This window comes from Nyctibius grandis, chromosome 2 (assembly GCF_013368605.1).
Source record: "Nyctibius grandis isolate bNycGra1 chromosome 2, bNycGra1.pri, whole genome shotgun sequence".
Lineage (NCBI taxonomy): Eukaryota > Metazoa > Chordata > Aves > Nyctibiiformes > Nyctibiidae > Nyctibius > Nyctibius grandis.
Genome location: NC_090659.1, coordinates 25,412,890 through 25,418,915, shown reverse-complemented (window position 1 = coordinate 25,418,915; position 6,026 = coordinate 25,412,890).

The following is a 6,026-nucleotide window of genomic DNA, read 5'->3' as shown; positions in this document are numbered from 1 at the left end:
TCACAGAATTGTTTTGGTTGGAAAGGAGCTTTAAGATCATCAAGTCCAACCATTACCCTGGCACTGCCAAGTCCACCACTAAACCATGTCCCTAAGCACCGCATCTACAAGTCTTTTAAATACCTCCAGGGATGGTGACTCCACCACTTCCCTGGGCAGCCTGTTCCAATGTTTGATAACCCTTTTGGTGAAGAAATTTTTCCTGATATCCAATCTAAACCTCCCCTGGCACAACTTGAGGCCGTTTCCTCTCGTCCGATCACTTCTTACCTGGGAGAAGAGACTGACTGCTGCCTCGCTACAACCTCCTCTCAGGTAGTTGTAGAGAGCAATAAGGTCTCCCCTCAGCCTCCTTTTCTCCAGACTAAACAACCCCAGTTCCCTCAGCCACTCCTCATAAGACTTGTGCTCTAGACCCTTCACCAGCTTCGTTGACCTTCTTTGGACTTTCTTCACGCTGGAGGTGGTGTAGCTGCAGCTTTCCATGGGCTGCACGGGCAAGCAAGGTCACTGCTGCCTTGAAGGAGGTGCTGTCCTGCTGCCCGTAAGTGCTGACGTGGCTGTGCTTTTCCCCACAGGAACTGCTCCATGTGGAAAGAGCAAGGGAGACTTTGAGAGAGACAGGAGAGGAACAGCTGAGAGCTGCTGGTTAGCAAGGACCAGGAGGCTTCAGTGCCAGGCTCACCCCAAGCAACACTATAAAACCAGAAGAGGGATGGGGAGGAAAACAGAAGGTGGGTCAAGGCACTATGACAGTGTGCCACAAGGATTTCGGCACATGGCCAAGAAAGGGCCTTTTGCTTGCAAGGGAGCCAGGTGAAGGGGCTGTTTCATGAACTCCATGGTCGTGCAAGGGAGACAGAACAGAGAAGTAGGAACTAAAACTGACCTTTCATTCCTCAGTATAGCCAGCACAATCCCACCTTCTCCACGCTGGTACAAGTGGTGAGATGAGCTAGTACAGACTCCAGAAAATAAGTTCCTCATCTATCATATATATTTGAGATCTGAGGGAAAGGTGACTAAAATGCCTAGATTTTCAAAGATTTTAAGAAAGTAGCTAATCTTGTATTGCAAGTGGTTACAATGGAAGAGTCTGGAAGCCTGCCTGAGTTGTTAGCGCAGTGATATGTTAAGGAATGAGAAAATAGTAACATCTGTCCCATTGCAGGCAGACCCTATCCTGTGGTCCTTTACCCAGGTAACAGATCAATCATTCCAGTTTTACAGAACAGAGGGAATTTACTTGCCTTGCACTAATTATTTGGATATGTTAATAAGTTCCCTGTCATGGCTAGATAGTTGCAGGAAGCATCTGAGACCTTCAGAACTGCATCTATAAAGCCAGATGCTTAGTTAATGAGGTGGTCAAGAAACCCAGCTAACAGTAATTAAACAGAACACAAGTTTAACATTTAAAAGCACCAATTACTAATTTCTTTCCTTAGCAAATTATTACTAAATTAGAAATTGCCATTGCTTTCCTCTGTGGGTTTTTTTTTAACTCAAAATGCAACTGAGGGAAAAAAAGCAGCTCACAAAGCCTTTGCATGTCTCAGTTTTCAGTGTGGCTGCAAAGCAGGGGAGGGAGGGAGGACAAGTAAACATCACTGATTTTGAAGTAGAGTGATGAGTGGCTCGACACTGAGAAGAATATGTGGAGAAGATCAAATAAGGAACTGCAGGAAAGTATTACAAAATTACAGTAGCTTGGGTGGTGGTGACTCAAGGAGAGCAAGATCTAAGTGCTCCTAATGGGAATTACCAGCAGCTAACCAAAAATACACCCTCAACAGGCAAAGGTGGTGGCACAGGGAGAGAAGCCAGGGATGTCTGTAATACCAGGTGAAGGTGTTAATGCTGTGCTGCCCACAGGCTGTTCTTACAGGGGAGACTTCCCACGCGAGGGATGCAGCTGTGGCTCTGGCTGCTCTGGCCACTGGAGCAAACGCCAGAACCTGGCATCATGCCGGCCGGCTTGCATTGCCTTCTCTGATCCTTGATCTAAACACACTCTCCCCTACTGCAAATCTAGACTGCTGGGACCGTCATCTGCGACCATGCTGCTGAACTGGTTGCTTGCTCAGACACCGCAAGAGCCTGAATTGTACCAGTGGGGTAAAAAAAGCCAAAGTCTCGAGAATTACTCAATTCTGGGGAATAACATTGGTGACCTCTAAAAGTGGGACTTAGATTATTTTGGCATGTTTGCTCTTACTGACAAGGGCACCTGTTCTTTTGTAGTAGTAATTTAGCCAAACTTTGCTTAAATATTAAACACAAAACAACCTTTACCACCATTAGTAGTGTTTTTTTTTTCACTCAGGCAGGCTTGCTGGATCAACGGCACAGCTTAAAACAAACCCAGCTGCAGGAGCCCAGGCTGAAGATACCCGAGTGGGTTAGTGCTGTATCATCACCCTCAGCACCTGGGACCCAGCCGTGAAACGCTGGACGCTGGGTACCAGCGAAGGGGAGTGTTAAATTCCTCCCCGTCTTCCCTGCAGTTGAGGTACTGTTGAAAGCAGTTTTAATTGCCTTTGTCTTAGCAAATGCAGCTAAGGAGCATTATGAATAATGCCATGACTTTCCAGCTCTCCTGAAGCCACTCACCAGACCTGACTCGTCATTCAGTTCAATTCAAAGGGCTGCCAATGCTGTATGTCACCCTTCTGTTCATTTTTACACACCTTTGCTTATTATTCAAGCTAGTCTTTGTAACGCAAGAGGAGTGAGGGGGTGTGGAGGTGGTGGCAGCTTTTATTATTTCTTTATCCTCTGAAATTCCTCTTGGTTATGTGGCCTGCAACACTCTTCTGTTTGAAACAAATCTTACTTACCAGAGGAAAAAGAAAAAAAATCCACCGTGTTTCTATGGCAGGACTAACCAGCCTGCTCCACAGAGAGGGCTTGGCTTTGGGCAGCTGCCGTCCATGGCTGGGACAGGAACGTGGGGACTCCAGCGCCTTCATCCACAGCAGCACTCCTGGGGCACACACAGGATGAGCAGAGCTCAAAGGCAGAACGTCACCTTTCTGTAGCAGTTAAACTCCTTGTTCAGAAGCTGAGTTACATCCAAAAATACTCCCCAGAGCCACACCTGCCTCCTATGGCTTTTCCTCCTGTCATTTTGTTCCTCCTCGCTGCCCGGTCCTGTCCCAGCTCCCGTGCCCTGCCAGTTCCACTGCCTCCCCCCTCTTCAGACCACTCAGGTGATGAGCAATGCCTTAGCTCAGTCTCTACGCCACAACGGCAGCATTCAAACCTGCAAAGGAGGCAGCAAGAACAGCATTTTTCACCCGACTCAGCTCTCCAGGCTGTCAGCTGGCTCAGGGACAGACTTGACTGCCCTGGTGACCTACTGTGCATGCACGAGGAGGAGATGGTCCTTTTTTCAGGACACGTGAGAGCCGCATGTCTTGCATCGGCCCCCCAGATCCCCTGGAGGCAGGCATGCCCCCATGGACCCCCCCAGATCGTTTTGCTGGCATGAGGGGTGGGTGGGACTGAGACATGGAGAGAGCACGTGGCAGCCCTCGCTGCTGCAGAGGGACCTGATGGAGGCTCTGCTAGATCTCCCCAGGAGGAGGTATCACTCTTCTGAAGTCTTTCCTTACTTTTATAGAACCACAGAATCATTTTGGTTGGAAAGGACTTTTAAGATCATCAAGTCCAACCATTAACCTAGCATTGCCAAGTCCACCACTAAACCATGTCCCTAAGCACCACATCTACACGTCTTTTAAATACCTCCAGGGATGGTGACTCCACCACTTCCCTGGGCAGCCTGTTCCAGTGCTTGATAACTGTCACAGTTTAAAGCTGGGCCAGCTATTAAACCTGTGGCAGATGCTCTCTGTTAACCCTCCCCCCACCCCCGAAGGGAAAGGGAGAGAGACTTCCGGGTTGGAAAGTTAAAACAGTTTTAATAAACTATAACAAAATAAGAGTATAATAATGGAAATAATCAAATATATACAAATATATACAAATATATATACAAAACCAAGATCGAGCTCCCCTGAAGTCAGCCACGTCACCACCGGCACTGCAGGGCAGGCTCCGGGAAGGCCCAGGCTGGGCCCAGCGACGGTCAAGAACTGGATTCAGGGATGCACGGATCGGGATCGGGGGCAGCAGGAAAACAGACAGAGTCCTCTTCAGACACCGGCCATAGCAGAAAGAGAGCGAAATCCTCGTGATCCCCCCGCTTTATACTGAGAATGACGTGTATGGGATGGAATACCTTTGTTGGTCAATTTTGGGTCACCTGCCCTGTCTGCTCCCCCCTGCAGCTGCGACCCCCCTTCGGCTCTTCACTCGTAATCAGTGAGGAATTTAGCAGTGACCTTGGTTTCTCTAAGAATAAGTACAGCAAGAGCCTTTCTGCACAACATCCCTACCGGTGCCTCAGCGATAACTACAGACTTCGAGCGTTATCAGTCCTGGAAGCAGACACTGTCTGCAAAACATGCAGTTAGTTTCAGAAAGTGCAGTTACTTAGAAGAGACTTAGCTGAAAGGAAAAATCACTGAAAGGAAAATTGGCCTGGTTTAGGCCACACCAGGACAATAACCCTTTTGGTGAAGAAATTTTTCCTGATATCCAATCTAAACCTCCCCTGGTGCAACTTGAGGCCATTTCCTCTCATCCTATCACTTGTTACCTGGGAGGAGAGACTGACACCCACCTCGCTACAATCTCCTTTCAGGTGGTTGTAGAGAGCGATAAGGTCTCCCCTCAGCATTCTTTTCTCCAGACTGAACAACCCCAGTTCCCTCAGCCACTCCTCATAAGACTTGTGCTCTAGACCCTTCACCAGCTTCCTTGCCCTTCTTTGGACTTCGGACCTTGTACTTCGCACATGCTCCAATACTTCTCCTAAGCAAACTGCAAAGAAGGACAAGAAGAATACGAAAAGGTCGATGCTCGTGACAGGAGAGAGACTCAGCTGGTGTGGTGACCCATCTTTGAGGACAACAGGGCCATGAAGAGGACAGCAGCTTCAGCACATCCCCCTGAAACATCTGTTCAAATTGCCTTTTCTGCCCCATCCCCCAGTTCCCTGTCTCTGCTCTCTGGAGCCAACAGCTGCCAGGGAAAATTGGGCCATGCTCCCTACCCCTCCTCACTCACTCCAGCCGTCAGCTGGAGAAACCAGCCAGGCCAGCTCAACACATATCTCCTCCAAAGGCTGTGGTGACAGGCCACTGCTGTAAATCACAGGGTAGAGCGTGGGCTGGTATAGAAGGGCACAGTCACCGTGCTGCCAGGCAGTGGCGACAGTGCTCGCAGAGGCAGCACCCGTAGTGCCCGTAGAGGCAGCACCCGTTCTGAAGAGGGAGTATTTCAGGAGGACCCCGGGGTTAGGAAGGTTGAAGTTCTCTGGCTAAGTTAGACTGATGATAGTATCCCTGATGAACGCATAGAAAGTGACTTTCTAATAAATATTGTTCTCTCCTATGACAACGGATGCAGTCAGATCATTAGCAGGGAGACACCCTGATCATTCAGGAGTGCACCTACACCTGGGAGTAACATCCACAAAGTGTCTGGGCTAGCCACGTATATAAAATTGAATAAATCAAGGCTGACAAGACGGGATCAGGAAGGCGTGTAGCTGTCGTCTTACCTCTCCTCTTGGCCTGCTGTTTAGGAGACCCCACCCAGCCGCAGCCGGCAGGCCAGCCCCGCTTCTGACCCTGGCCTCAGTTTTACTGCCCATTCTTAACACATAATTCACAACTGGTTTATCTTCACATTGAGGTTTCGAAATGTCCCGGCACAAGCAGGATTAAATACTGGGTTTTAGGCATTCTTCACAGTAATTATTTGAAATCACCCAGAGCTGCAGGCACTGGGGGGCAATTGGCAGTTAATAGCAAGGCACTGTATTGGGTAGGTAACACATAGCAGGACGGGCACAAGGCTCAGCTCCGGGTAACTCACAGGAGCCATTTGTGAGAGGGGGGCAAATGTCAGCATGCAAATCCCACAGTTATCATCCCTGGTAAAGCTGGGCAGTC